The sequence below is a fragment of the Podarcis vaucheri genome (assembly GCF_965113315.1).
Source record: "Podarcis vaucheri genome assembly, chromosome: 10".
NCBI lineage: Eukaryota > Metazoa > Chordata > Lepidosauria > Squamata > Lacertidae > Podarcis > Podarcis vaucheri.
In genome coordinates this window covers 37,903,857-37,918,588 of record NC_138748.1, presented here as the reverse complement: position 1 = coordinate 37,918,588, position 14,732 = coordinate 37,903,857, and the positions used below count along the sequence as shown (strand labels likewise).

The 14,732-nt window shown below is 44.6% G+C and overlaps 2 long non-coding RNA genes across 7 annotated transcripts in view; one reads left to right on the top strand and one right to left on the bottom strand.

Moving 5' to 3' along the window:
* The window catches only part of LOC309542303, a 220,030-nt gene that overhangs the window by 29,861 nt on the left and 175,437 nt on the right, over positions 1-14,732 (bottom strand). For all 6 annotated transcript variants that reach the window (XR_014224163.1, XR_014224164.1, XR_014224165.1 and 3 more), the window contains 2 exons: positions 4,054-4,214; positions 1,954-2,217 (listed from right to left, as the gene is read on the bottom strand). This is a non-coding gene — a long non-coding RNA (uncharacterized lncRNA). The remainder of the gene's footprint in view (positions 1-1,953; positions 2,218-4,053; positions 4,215-14,732) is intronic.
* LOC309542309 overlaps positions 1-14,732 on the top strand; it is a 239,835-nt gene that overhangs the window by 174,979 nt on the left and 50,124 nt on the right. The window lies entirely within an intron of this gene.

The window sequence follows — 14,732 nt, the reverse complement described above, 5'->3', positions numbered from 1 at the left end:
ATCACAGATCAAAACTAATTACCAAAAAGTCACCCTAATTGCTCAGCAGAGGACATATCTGAGATAAATGCAGGTTCACATTGGCACCTGATTTTCATTATCCGTTTAATGGAGAGGCTAATAAAGAGGATACAATACAAATAACAAGTGACATTTGGTGCAAATGATGGACTAGCCTTCGTACAAGAATGCTGCATTTGTTTGTTTTTCCTCTTTTCAATTTTCCATGTTCCCTCCCTTAATTCATTTGTATGCCATTATCTTTGTCATAATGGAAACATCCTACAGCTTATGAAGCTGCTTTGTGGGTTGGTCCACATAGAACGCTAAACCATTATGTGCAATGTTGTGTGAGCTAGGCTACCCACTGCCCCGGCTCATGTCCCCCTCATAAGCTGGCACACTTCCATTAAAAACAACAAAACAAAACAAAAACTGGAACCTGCCATGTTGTCTGAAACCAAAGAAACTACTATAGTTACTGAAAACCAGTCAACTTCAAACCATAGTTTATAAACTGGCTTGTTTTCATTAGCCACACTTAACCACAGTTTATGATATGTACAACACTAAGCTTCTGAACTCCTCACACCCACCCTGGAGAGGGACAGGATGCATGTACATGTATGTGGAAGCTAGGCTTGTTCTCAGAATACTAGGCCATGGCTTAGTGCTGTGTCTGAAGGGAGCTTTTGACAGCTGGTATAATTGCCACTGTCTTACAAGGATTTTTCTCGCTGTATTGGTCATAGAATTTTTGTAGTGGGCAGAAGGGGAAATGGGGAGGTTATTTTGAGAGGATTCTCCTTTTTTTGGAGTTTATTTCTCCTCCAAAGCTGAGTCAGAAAACTGCAGCAGCTCTAGACAAGTTGTATCCAGTAATTTTTATCATACTGATAGCATCACCTTTCTCAAAATACACACTGCTGGAATAAAAACAATTTATTCCTTGTGAGCACCAGCTGCGGTAAAAAGAGCATGGCCAGAGATTTAGGATTGATTTGTTAGTGCATTTCTCTGATGGTACAATCTTATTATCACATTGCTCTGCATCACTGTTTTAAGTATTAAGAAGTCCCTGAATGATTTATATGCATTTGCAAATGCCTTTTTCTTCTTCTTTTGCTGTGGCCACTCTTTCTGGGCTGCTAGCCCTGAAGGCAGAAGGGATGGGGGGCTTCCTCAACGCAGGAGAGTCCCACTGAACTGCCTCCTTATCAGCAACTGATGCATGGATTATCATTTCCACCAGAGAGCTTGACAACCACTGTGATCTCTGGCAGAAAATGAAGTCCTCAAAGCTGTGCATTAATTGCAGCCAAAGTGTGGTCCTTTGAGGTCTCCCGTGTGCTGTGGAGATCCCTGCATTGCATGGGGGTTAGACTAGAGGATCCTTGGGATTCTTTCCAACTCTATGATGCTGTGGTTCTAACACACGCTATGCCCTATCCCCCACACTATGTTTTTGGCATTGGGAAGGGGAAATATTAAGGAGTGGCAAGGAGCACAGAGGTGAGCCTTCAGAGAGGGTGGATGTTTTCACTTTAAAGTGGACCCTCTAAGCAAACTTTTTCAGCAGGGGGCCGGTCCACTGTCCCTCAGACCTTGTGGGGGGCCAGACTATTTTTTTTTTGGGGGGGTGGCAAATGAACGAATTCCTATGCCCCACAAATAACCCGGAAATGCATTTTAAATAAAAGCACACATTCTACTCATGTAAAAACACCAGGCAGGCCTCACAAATAATCCAGAGATGCATTTTAAATAAAAGGACACATTCTAGAAGGCGATTGGGCCGGATCTGGCCCCCAGGCCTTAGTTTGCCTACCCATGCTCTAAGCTGTGCTTTACTTTGAATAATCAACCTATTCTAAATTATCTTCAAAGGCACCTCCTTGGGAGTAGGGGACATGAATGATTCATAGATCCCTTGGGATTCTTACTTCTCCTTACCTGGCTATGATGTTGCGATGCTGGCAAATCAGTTCATATATTTACTTTCATATATTTAGAGATTTCCAAACAATGCTTTGCTGTTATTATTTCTAGTTAAATTTATCCCACTGGCACTGATGTTGCAAGTAAAGTTGGGAAATAATCTCTCCTGCTCTTTCCCTCTCCTTGCTTTCCGAAGTGTTTATTCACCAGAGTCCTTTAATTTTGAGCCCTGTAGACAAGAGCTGCTCCTTTGGCTTCATAACTCAGGTAGCTACAAGGCTGCAGAAATAAAAATGAGAAACAGTTATGTAATTGAGAGACAATGAAAATCTCTATCAGCCCTGACAAACAATTGTTTTCCTCACTGCCTCCAAAATGTAATTATATGGGCCTCTCTTGCTTTCATGTATCTAATTACTGAATTACTATAGATCATATTGTCTGTGCCGTATCCAAACTGCAGCTTCTATTGCCTTCCAAAGGGTTTATTGTTCCGTATCAATTTAGGATTCTCTTTTCCCACACTTCTCTTTCATGCTTCCCTTTATGTAACCCTTACAAAATATCAATAACATGCCCTGAAGAGGTTTAGACCTTGTTTCAATTTTCCATGACTGTCATGGTGTCCTTTCATCTCTGGCTATGAGCTATTATTTTCATAGATCTTGTGTACATATTACCCCCACATTTGCTTACAAATGCTGAATGGCATCCTTAGGCAGTGGCACTTAATAAACGTATAGGTTAATGATAGCTTTAGTTGGGAGGACTACATGCAAACAAACGTCTCTCTGCACAAATTATACCCATGCCATCTTTCTTTTTAGTTTTTTTAAATTCCTCATTGTACAGCTTTTACTAGCACTTTGGGTTATGAGAGCTCATTGAACATTATTCTCAACTCACTTTCCAAATTAAAATGCCTGAGCCAAAACCTCATGATGCTGCACATCTTTTCTGCTCCTGCCATTTGTTGCAAATTAGTGTTTTGAAAATGAAAATAATGGTCCTGGGAGGAGAAAATGCTTGTTTCACACTTAGGTGTCATGTGACGTGCCCTAGATAATTTAAAGACGTGCTGAAGCATGTGAGCCGAGTGCGAAAACAGAGTCATGACAGGCCTTGTAAAAGATGCGTGATTCTCAGTGATGTCTGCATAAATGCAGTCCCATTTCATCTAACATATTCATAAGCATGTTAATTATGCGAGTTTTCATGAGGAAAATACATTGTGTTCTTCATATAAAGGAAATATTCGAAATTCTCCGTAGCTTAGCTGATTTCAGTTTATGAAACAGCAATGTGTTCAGCCTGGGAGAAAAGGCATTCTTTCCCTGTGTTGTGTTATTTGGTAAAACTTGGACATTACTGGCAAACTGCAAGAATTTCTAACTGTAAAAGGAGATGCTACAGTCTAGTGGCCCCTTAGAAGGTCTCTCAGGGACCATATGACCTACCCTCCAACATTTTTCTGATGAAAATTGGGTCGTCTTGAGGAAAAATTCTTAAGGAACTTCTTTCCCAGAGAAATTGGCCTGGTGGATTCATTATACACTTTTAGGCACCAGGTGAAAAAGTTCCTTTTTAACCAGGCCTTTGGTTGACCGGACTGACATCCGACATCCTATACCCTTTTAAACTGTGGCTCTTTTTTTGGGGTGGGTGGGTTATTGGGTCCTTGTTCTTATTTTGACTTCATATATTGTAATATTTTCTGTGAACTTCCCTGAGACCTCCAGGTATAGGGGGGTATATAAATTCAATAAATAAAATAAAAAATAAATAAAAATGGGATATTCCAGGATCAAATCAGAAACTAAGATGGCTTCTGTAAATCTGGGACTGTCCCTAGAGGATAGGGACTAAGGACACTTGGGGGGGGGTCTGATAGGGTGGATCAGGGGTTCTTCTCTGACATCAGAGAAGGACATCCAATGTTGGACCCCCTGTTCCTGCCATTGCAGCAACTTACATATCCCTGGCCAAACTGACTCCAGAGTTTTGACATCACTAGAGCTCCAAAGAGGGTATGTCTGGGATGGTTCAAGGGCATGCTGGCAGAGGCAAACTTCTGCACCTCTAAGCAGGCCTGGCAAATAAAACCTTCTCTTTTACCTTTCAGTGTGTCACTCTAAAAGTCTTCCAGCTTTGATGCTTCTACCAACATCTCTGTTCTAGATTAATAAGACGCCTTGCAGCCACTGACAAATGAGAAAGCATTCTGGGGGGAAAGAATGTATCATCATGTTGAGACTTCAGCTGAGGTCTCAAGCCACCTGGAAAAGAAGAAATTACCAAATCCATCATTAGAATCAGCTTTGTGGTGACAGCAAAGGCTGGGGAAGAGAAGGGATCCAATGATATCACGTGCCATTCTCGAGAAAGTCAAGGAAGTTAATGGATCTGTTAATTTGATTATTGCTGCAACTGTGGCCCTATCACACCACTTTACACAATCATGCTTTCCCCCAAAGAATTCGGGGAGCTGTCATTTGTTATAGGTGCTGAGCTACAATTCTCAGGGCATGCAAACACAGTAGTTTAAACCTCAAATGAGTGTGTCTATAATAGGCTTCCAAACATTCTTGAAATTACTACAACAACCAAAAGCCACAATCTGCAATAGAACTTCAGTAAGTTCAATTGTAATAGATTTTCAGCATTTTCATGCTGGGTGAGGAAGGCAGACCAGCCACACTTAATTTATTGAAGTATAATTGTCATGTTCAAATGCAAGAATAACACCATATGGAACATTATGCTAATGTGTTATCACACTAATTACTTATTATATTACTCACCCTTGGAGCTAACAAAAACCTGCATGTCTGCCTAGAAAAAGTACTTGAAAAGTTTTTGTGCTGTTGTTCTGCTTAGACATCTATATCTATCCATCCTTTCTCTCTTCTAAAAAAAAACAACTGGACCAAAATGTACACAGAAAAAAGAGCCTTTAAAATCATATAGGTGTTTATTTGCTAATGCTAGAAGCCTGAAAACCCAGATAGGTGGATTGTTGTCAGAGTGCCTCAGACTAAATATTCCATTGAACATTTGAACACCTATGGGATACATTTATCTATGGAGATTAGAATTGGGTACTTTCTAGTTGAATGTTGTTGTTGTTGTTTAGTCGTTTAGTCGTGTCCGACTCTTCATGACCCCATGGACCAGAGCACGCCAGGCACTCCTGTCTTCCACTGCCTCCCGCAGTTTGGTCAAACTCATGCTGGTAGCTTCGAGAACACTATCCAACCATCTCGTCCTCTGTCGTCCCCTTCTCCTTGTGCCCTCCATCTTTCCCAACACCAGGGCCTTTTCCAGGGAGTCTTCTCTTCTCATGAGGCGGCCAAAGTATTGGAGCCTCAGCTTCATGATATGTCCTTCCAGTGAGCACTCAGGGCTGATTTCCTTAAGAATGGATAGGTTTGATCTTCTTGCAGTCCATGGGACTCTCAAGAGTCTCCTCCAGCACCATAATCCAAAAGCATCAATTCTTCGGAGATCAGCCTTCTTTATGGTCCAGCTCTCACTTCCATACATCACTACTGGGAACCATAGTTGAATTCTAGTTGAATAGTTGAATAGTTCAGTGCAAATCTGTGTGTTTAGTGATAGAGAAAGGGCAGCAGCAGCAGCAGCTAAAAAATGGGTGCAGCACATAGTCGCAGGAGCATCAGACTAGTTCCACTGGCATGCACTGCTCCACACTGAGCTTCCTGCACCTCACCCCTTCTCTTCTTGGTAAGTGGCAGCGACCTACAATGTTGGGAAGCTAGGAGATCTAGGGCACCCTACTCACACCACCACACTGGCCACGATTCCTCTTAGCAGACTCTGTGGAAAATAACTGGTGCTATGGCACTGGTCCTGCCTCTGACACAGAATACTTCATCCTTTCTGTTGTGCACATACATCACAAAGAAAACTGAGCTTGGCTGGCATTTATTTAGTTTAACCCCATAGCTGCCCCCATGGCAGAGAACTTTTCTGAGTGGCTCAGACAACAAATACAACAGTTAAAATACAATGCTGAAAACAATAAAAACTATTAATAACTAAAAACACACACACAATAGATCCATAGACACAGAGGTATTTTTAAAAGCCTGGGTGAGCTAAAAGGTTTGCAGCTGGTGCTGAAATGACCCAGTGGGTCTCTGGAGAGCAGAGGGGGTGGCAGCTGGCTAAAGCAGTGGCTCTCAATTGAACTCCAGCTGCCTGTGTTGCTTCTGCATACTGGGTCTGAAGGAGGAAGCGCAAGGTGGTGGTGAGGTGCGCACAAGCATTGCATCAGTGTTTGCCGCAGCAGCTACCCGCTTTTACACGCATCCTCCAGTCTCCTCCCAGCTCCAGAGCTTTAATTCTAGTTGTTGACATTTTTGGATACAGTATTTTTTGTCCAGATTGTAGAGAGACTGGCAGAGAGGGTGTTTAAAATGTGCTTAGAGGGTGCTCCCCATTTATGCGATTTTTACTTATGCTCATGGGGCCTGGAATGTAACCCCCACCTAAAAGGGGGGGTGCCCGTACTGCACATCTATGTCAAACTGAGTTTTTATTATCATCATTCAGGCCATGCCTTTTCTCCCCTGTTTAAATGACAGTGAAGTTAAAGACAGGAGATCTCTTCTACCCGGTTACATTTCTTGATGCATATTGTTTTACCCTGACTTTCTGACACTTGATTATGTTTTTGTCATTTTTCTACATGTACATGAAATTGTATTAACAAATGAATTCGATTGACATTCCATTTTAACTGGGCTGCCCTCATAAATCATGTATTTCACCAAGTTTCACAAAGGCCTGTACCACTCATCACTGTCATGCTAACTCAGACGGGGTTAATGGTACAATATAGGTACAGGCTCCTTTTTGCTTTGGATGGCCACTGATATGTTTGGTTTTATAAGCACACCTTGAATACTCAGTCGCCGTATTTGGGGCCAGTGAGGAATTTTTCTTGCAGACAATTTGGGCCTGCTGGAAGGTTTTCACCTGCCTCGTAGCAATCACCACAACTTCTTGGCAGATAAGGCATTGGGTTGGATCCTTAGACTATTAGGTACCCCACTAAAGGGGTCCAGGAAGTTGTGTTTCTGTCCAGAAGCCGACATGGGGGCTGATGGGCCATAGCACCCATCCAAACAGCAGTCATGATAGGATCACCCTGATTTGATGCTGGTTGATTCCAGATACATACCCAAGGCCTTTGCCATAGCTTGCTTACATCTGTGATGAATAAATTTTGTGGACTATTTTAACCCAATACCAATTTCTTCCTTGGCCTGTCCTGTGCTGCTTCCTACACCTGGGCCAGGAATATATATTTTTTTTTTTTATAAAATTTTTATTAGTTTTACAAAAGTTTTTATAACAAACAAACATAAAAGAAAAACAAACAAACAAACAAATATAATTTCAAAATATCCTTTCATAGACTTCTTTCCTCGGACTTCCCCATACCTCCCCTTTCTGCATCCTCATGTCCAAATTTTATAGCAACTTATAAATGTTCTTTCCCATCCTAATTCTTCATAGTCCTTTCTTAGTCTAATCTTATATTACTGCAACCCTTTCTCTCTGTAAAATCTCGACATTCTAAGCTTCATCAAGTTTATAATAGTTCTTAAGATAAATCTTGAATTTCTTCCAGTCTTCTTCCGCAGTCTCCTTTCCCTGGTCACGAATTCTGCTCGTCATTTCCGCCAATGTCATATAGTCAATCACTTTCATCTGCCATTCTTCCAAGGTGGGTAAATCTTGTGTCTTCCAATACTTTGCGATCAGTATTCTTGCTGCTGTTGTTGCATACATAAAAAAAGTTCTATCCTTTTTTGGCACCAATTGGCCGACAATGCCCAAGAGAAAGGCCTCTGGTTTCTTAAGGAAGGTATATTTAAATACCTTTTTCATTTCATTATATATCATCTCCCAGAAAGCCTTAATCTTCGGGCATGTCCACCAAAGATGATAAAAAGTACCTTCAGTTTCCTTACATTTCCAACATTTGTTATCAGGCAAATGGTAAATTTTTGCTAGCTTAACTGGGGTCATGTACCACCTATAGACCATTTTCATAACATTTTCCTTTAAAGCACTACATGCCGTAAATTTAATACCAGTGTTCCACAACCTTTCCCAGTCAGCAGACATAATATTATGACCAATATCCTGTGCCCACTTAATCATAACTGATTTAACTGTTTCATCTTGTGTATTCCATTTCAACAGCAAGTTATACATTTGGGCCAGGAATATAAGAGCAGGCAAGGCACTGGCCAGGGGGAGTCACTGTCTCTCCACCCTGCCTCTGCCATGCATCTGGAAAGACTCCATCATGAAATACTTTCATTCAAAATGTGGGGTGATGGAAGGATATGGTGACTGCAGACTCTTGCTATTTCTGCTGCATGAAACAGCTGAGAATATTACAGTTAAATAAGGAGAGAGAGAGAGAGATGCTGCTGGTGCCTCTACTTTGATGGTGAAACCTCCTTCCTCTTTTCTTTTTAAAAGTTCATTGGCCCCTGAATGTCATAAAAAATAGGTACTGCTTGACTCTAAAAACAAACAAAACAAAACCTCAGAGCAGATTACAAAAAGAATAAATATCTGCATCTAGCCAACCTCAGCTTGAAAAGTTCGTGTTGGGGGCTCCTTGCTGCTATGTGTTTTCAAGACACATAGAGGGAATGCTGTCATGTCCCGTCACTCCTGGGGGACTTCTGCCACGCACACTGAAACTGTGCACTGGAGCACCATGTGTCATGCTAGCGGCTCAGGATACACAGTTTTAAAGCAAACCATTTGGGGCAGGGGAACAGAGATGGCATACAACCCCTTAGAGCACCACACAAGTTGACCACTTGGAGCACCTTGCAAATGTTTATTCTAAATGTGTTTCTAGGCGGATTTTCCTGTAAATATCCACTATTCCAATCTTCCTGAAAATGGGGGTGGGCTGGACTTTAATGGGCCCATTCATCTCTAGTCTGAAGTCTGGAAAGTACTCAACACTGTATGCAAAATGACCCACTTTAGCCAAACTCAATCCACATTGTGCCTGGGGAACCTAATCCATCATTATTTTTGGAATCTCTGAAATATCTTTAATAAAGAATTCCTGGGTCTGTCCATTTTAAATGTCCTCCTTGGTAATTCCCATTAAATGTGTTCTGGTTTACTTCTGAGTAAACATTTGCTGGAGCATGCTGTTGTGATCCTCCTGGGAGCCAAGTGAAAGCAAACCAGGTAGCTTTCATGCACTTCAGTGCAATTAAGGTCAGATTTACATCATACATTTAAGCACATCCAATTCACATTTCAAAGCACATGGCTACCCTCAAAGAATCTGGATGTAGGGACTTGGACCTCTGTGTAGGGAAGATATGGTTCCTATTATTCTTTGGGAGACGTCGTGTGCTTCAAATGCACATTGGATGTGCTTTCAATGTATGCACAGAGAATATGACGATGGAGCTAGAAAGAGGACAACTCTGTCCACATCCTGTAGTTTGCAGAAACTGTTTTGCAAGAGGCGAGAGTTCTTGTTTACTTTACCCACAGAGACTTCCTCAACCCCTGAATAAAAGCCTGCTGTTGTTTTGGAGGTGGGTGGTGTGTTTTTTTTGTACAAACAGCTTAATACACAGAACCCACACCCAGGTTCATTGAAGTAAATGGCAAGACTGCTATTGACGTCACTTGTCTTTTGATCGAGTCCAGAAGCAAGGCTTCGCTAAACCCTTAATTCTTCAAGGCCGGGTGACTCATTCTTTTGAAAGAAGACAAATTACCTTGCTGAATCATGGCTTAAATCTCTCAGATTGGCCATAAGAGCCTATCTTGTTCTAGGAAAAAATAAAGATGGGGCTGGTTTGCATGGTTGGAAATTTTAAAATGATGCATGTGCAAAGTGGAATGGATTTATGGACACCCTTCCACTGTGCCTGTGATGGAACATAGCTGAACCTTGCCTTAGCTTTAGCAGCTCCAAACTACCTTGTTCTGGCCACAGATCATCATTATTGGACTTTCTTTACTGCCATTCTTAACCTAAGAGCATAAGAAGAGCCTGTTGGATTAGTCTGGTGGCCCATCTAGTCCCAGAAACCTCTTCTAAGTCACCAACCAGATGTCCATAGGAAACCCAAAAGCAGAACCTGAGTGCTGAGGTTGTCACGGAAGAATTCAGAGTGGACCTGGCCTCTCCAAACTACCCCAGCTTTTTTGCAAGGATTCTCTGAACTAGCTTGGAACAAATAAGAGATGGGGGACTTTGCCAACCTTTCATTACAAACAGTTTCAACATGGATTTAACAATGTTCTTCTTTTGAAAGTGCATGCTTTTGCTTAGCACTCAGAAGAGAACATGTTTTGCTAAGCACCCAAACTGAATATCTGTGATTGACAATACAATTTTATGTTGTGTAGGACTCTAAATTATCTGCTGGAATTGACTACCTAATTAAGGCCTAGCAGGCAGCAGTAAGAAGGCATGTAGCTCTGTATTATACCCGTAAACAATGTCAAGCGTCTTCGCTGATATGCATACAGATGGGACTTGTCCATTTATTAATATTAACTGATGTCATCCCCCCTCCTCACCACTGCAAACAGTTTAAGATGCCTCTGAGATGAACTGCCCTGCTGTGAAGTTTGCCAACCCCTCCCCCCGAATATAATGATGAGGTGATGGAAATGGAATCTTCCCACTGAGTTTTAAAAATCTAGAAATGAGTTGAAATTAGTGAACCTGAGCAGAGGGAAGAGGGAAACCCCAACTTGCAGGATTAAGTACACAAAAGCATTGTGCAAGTATAGGAGAGATCACACTTACTATACACTGACTGTACCCAGGGTGTGTCCTGCTGATGGCTTTCTGCAGATGAAAGCTACCACAAGGTTCATGTTGTGGGCTTTGTCCCTGAGAAAAATGGAAAACCAATTCACATGACCCATATTTGCCCTGGGCACATAATTGCTGCAATGTGCATCTATGAAAGAGCACTTGGCACACAATCAGATTAGCTTTCAACCATTGATGAGGTGGTGAGTGAAAAAGATGGATCATGGCAAACGTTTCAATTTTAAACCCAGTTACAAAGTTTCTTTTGGATTTTGTGTGGGGTGTTGCAAAAAGGCCAGAATTCGTGGCAGTTTGTATCATTACAATATTTAATGATGCAACTATTACCTACTTCTTTTACAGCTTTGATTGATTGATTGATTGTATAATAGAGACAGCGGTGCTCATACTAACTTTAAAAGCTTTCATTTACTGATTCTATAATGGGTCACAGATTGGCACAATAGGTTGTTTTTTTAAATAAAAAAAAACTTCAATTGCTCTGGATTATGTGACTTGGAGCCCAGGAAAGGGAGGGGTGTTCAGGTTAAGTGCTGTTACTACTGCTTCTGCTTTTTGGTAAATTACTTACTTACAAACTCTCCAAAGGTCAGATTCATGTACAGTGGTGCCTCGCAAGACGAAATTAATTCGTTCCGCAAGTCTCTTCGTCTTGCGGTTTTTTCGTCTTGCGATGCACGGTTTCCCATAGGAATGCATTGAAAATCAATTAATGCGTTCCTAGGGAAACCGCCTTCAGACCAGGTCCGGGGACAGTCTGTCCCCGGACCTCTTCTGAAGGCTGGGGGGGGGACAAGGGCTTTTCTTCCCACCCCCAGCATTTTAAAAAAACCCTGGGACAGCGGAGGACTTCTCCGCTGTCCGGGGCGATCTTAAAATGCTGGCGGGCGGCATTTTAAAATCGCCCCGGACAGCGGAGGACTTCTCCGCTGTCCGGGGCGATTTAAAAGCCCCTGGGAAGGCAGGCAGGGGGGACAAAGACTTTCGCCCCCTGCCCGCCTTCAGAAGGTGTCCCCGCCCCCCCTCCCCACTTCGGAACAGCTTTCCGAAGTGGGGCGGCTGGGGCAGGTGTCCCCGCCCCCCCGCCCCACTTCGGAACAGCTTTCCGAAGTGGGGCGGCTGGGGCAGCTGTTCCCGCCCCCCTCCCCACTTTGGAACAGCTTTCCGAAGTGGGGCGGCTGGGGCAGGTGTCCCCGCCCCCCTCCCCACTTCGGAACAGCTGCAAAAGACGTCCGGGGGAAGCGGGGAAGCGAAGCGCTTCGCTTCCCGCTTCCCCCGGACCTCTTCTGAAGCAAGGGGCTGGGGGGAGATCAGCCCCTTGCTTCAGAAGAGGTCCGGGGGAAGCGGGAAGCGAAGCGCTTCGCTTCCCCGCTTCCCCCGACGTCTTTTGCAGCAAGGGGCTGCAGGGAGATCGCTATCTCCCCCCAGCCCCTTGCTTCAGAAGAGGTCCGGGGGAAGCGGGAAGCGAAGCGCTTCGCTTCCCCGCTTCCCCCGACGTCTTTTGCAGCAAGGGGCTGCAGGGAGATCGCTATCTCCCCCCAGCCCCTTGCGACCCTCCCCCGGCTGGAGAGGTGACACGCACCTATGGCAGGAGCCTCCATAGGCGCACGTCACCTCTCCAGCTGGGAGAGCGCACGCGGGGCTAAAGCAGCCCCCTGCGACCCTCCCCCGGCTGGAGAGGTGACGCGCGCCTATGGAGGCTCCTGCCCCGCTCGGGATGGCAGTCCCGGCAGGGCAGACAGCTCTGCGCCGCCATCCCGAGCGGGGCGGGACTTAGCGCCCCGCTCGGGATGGTGGCGCAGATCTGCCAGCAGTCCCCGGACGGCAGACAGCTTTGCGCGGCCATCTGGAGCGGGGCGGGCTTCTCCCCTGGCTCCCGATGGCCGTGCAGAGTCCGCGCTGATCCCGGCACGGCAGACAGCTCTGCGCTGCCATCCCGAGCGGGGCGGGACTTAGCGCCCCGCTCGGGATGGCGGCACAGATCTGCCTGCAGTCCCAGGACGGCATACAGCTCTGCGCTGGCATCCAGAGCGGGGCGGGCTTCTCCCCCGGCTCCCGATGGCCGTGCAGAGCCCGCGCTGATCCCGGCACGGCAGACAGCTCTGCGCCGCCATCCCGAGCGGGGCGGGACTTCTCTGCTGTCCCGGGGAGATTTTAAAATGCTGGGGGTCGGCAGCGAACGCTTCGCTCCCGCCCGCCAGCATTTTAAGATCGCCCGGGGCAGCGGAGAAGTCTCCGCTGTCCCGGGAAGGCAGGCGGGGGGAGCAAAGACTTTTGCCCCCGCCGGCCTTCAGAAGAGGTCCAGGACCTCTTCTGAAGGCCGGCTGTGGGCGAAAGTCTTTGCTCCCCACCGCCAGCAATTTAAAACAGGTCCCCGGAGATTTCCCTATGGGCTTTCGTCTTGCGAAGCAAGCCCATAGGGAAATTCGTCTTGCAAAGTGCCTCCGAAACAGAAAACCCTTTCGTCTTGCGGGTTTTCCGTCTTGCGAGGCATTCGTCTTGCGGGGTACCACTGTACTTTTTCATACAGCATTCAGAAAAAGTCACACAGGCAGTAAAACTTAGTTTAGCTACAGCGAGGTATATGAAGTGGTTTGTTGTGCAGTCTGAGCTTACAGCAAGCTGCTCAAACCTCTTTACTTGCTAAGCTGAACAGGTAGTCTGGGACTGGGGTACAACAATAGGCATGACTACCCAATTCATCCCAAGGTAAAGAATGTGACATAGCTAAGCCTGGCAGAACAGCTTTGCTGTTGTTTAGTCGTTTAGTCGTGTCCGACTCTTTGTGACCCCACGGACCAGAGCATGCCAGGCACTCCTGTCTTCCACTGCCTCCCACAGTTTTGTCAGACTCATGTTTGTAGCTTCGAGAACACTGTCCAACCATCTCGTCCTCTGTTGTCCCCTTCTTCTTGTGCCCTCCATCTTTCCCAACATCAGGGTCTCTTCCAGGGAGTCTTCTCTTCTCATGAGGTGGCCAAAGTATTGGAGCCTCAGCTTCACGATCTGTCCTTCCAGTGGGCACTCAGGGCTGATTTCCTTCAGAATGGATACGTTTGACCTTCTTGCAGTCCATGGGACTCTCAAGAGTCTCCTCCAGCACCATAATTCAAAAGCATCAATTCTTCAGCGATCAGCCTTCTTAATGGTCCGGCTCTCACTTCCATATATCACTACTGGGAAAACCATGGCTTTAACTATACAGACCTTTGTTGGCAAGGTGATGTCTCTGCTTTTTAAGATGCTGTCTAGGTTTTAACCCCTTTGTGCACTAATTGCACTAAGCATGTTGGTTATATGAGGCTGGTTATCCCACATTCTCAACACTCCTTAACTGGACTTTAACCTGCCACCACCTTCCCTGGAAAGGACTTTAATGCTACATACTGCTCCTTATTTGTCCAAACTTCCCCTGCATGCACCTTATTTCCACAGGAAGGATATACACTCTGCTTCCCTGCAAATACTTTTATTTGTAACCAAAACATTCTCTAATTAAAAAGATTCATTTGTTTTGTGACAGAGCGGGGGGGAGGGTTGGACAAGTGACAGTGAGTCTCTTTGTATAATAAGTATCTATTTTGTAATAAATCATTTTGCTTTTTTAATTTGGGAATTCAGAGGAGAAATATTGGACGGCTTACATATGTGTTACAATAAACTGTTTTAACCATTTCCTTACATGCACACATTAAAAGCTACAGCAGCTGCGAGGTGGGGCAAGACAGGCAAGGTAGCTCTGAGCCACATGAAATTCCAGAGAATCTGCAAAAAAAGTTGTGGGGATCTGCTTCCAACTAATCCCTTTTCTACCAAGGGATATATAGTAAATACACAGGAATGCAGGAAAATGCTGCCACTATTATTTCTACCTTGTTCTTTTGCGAACTCATCAGTGAATTTCTAAAATGAAAGGTTT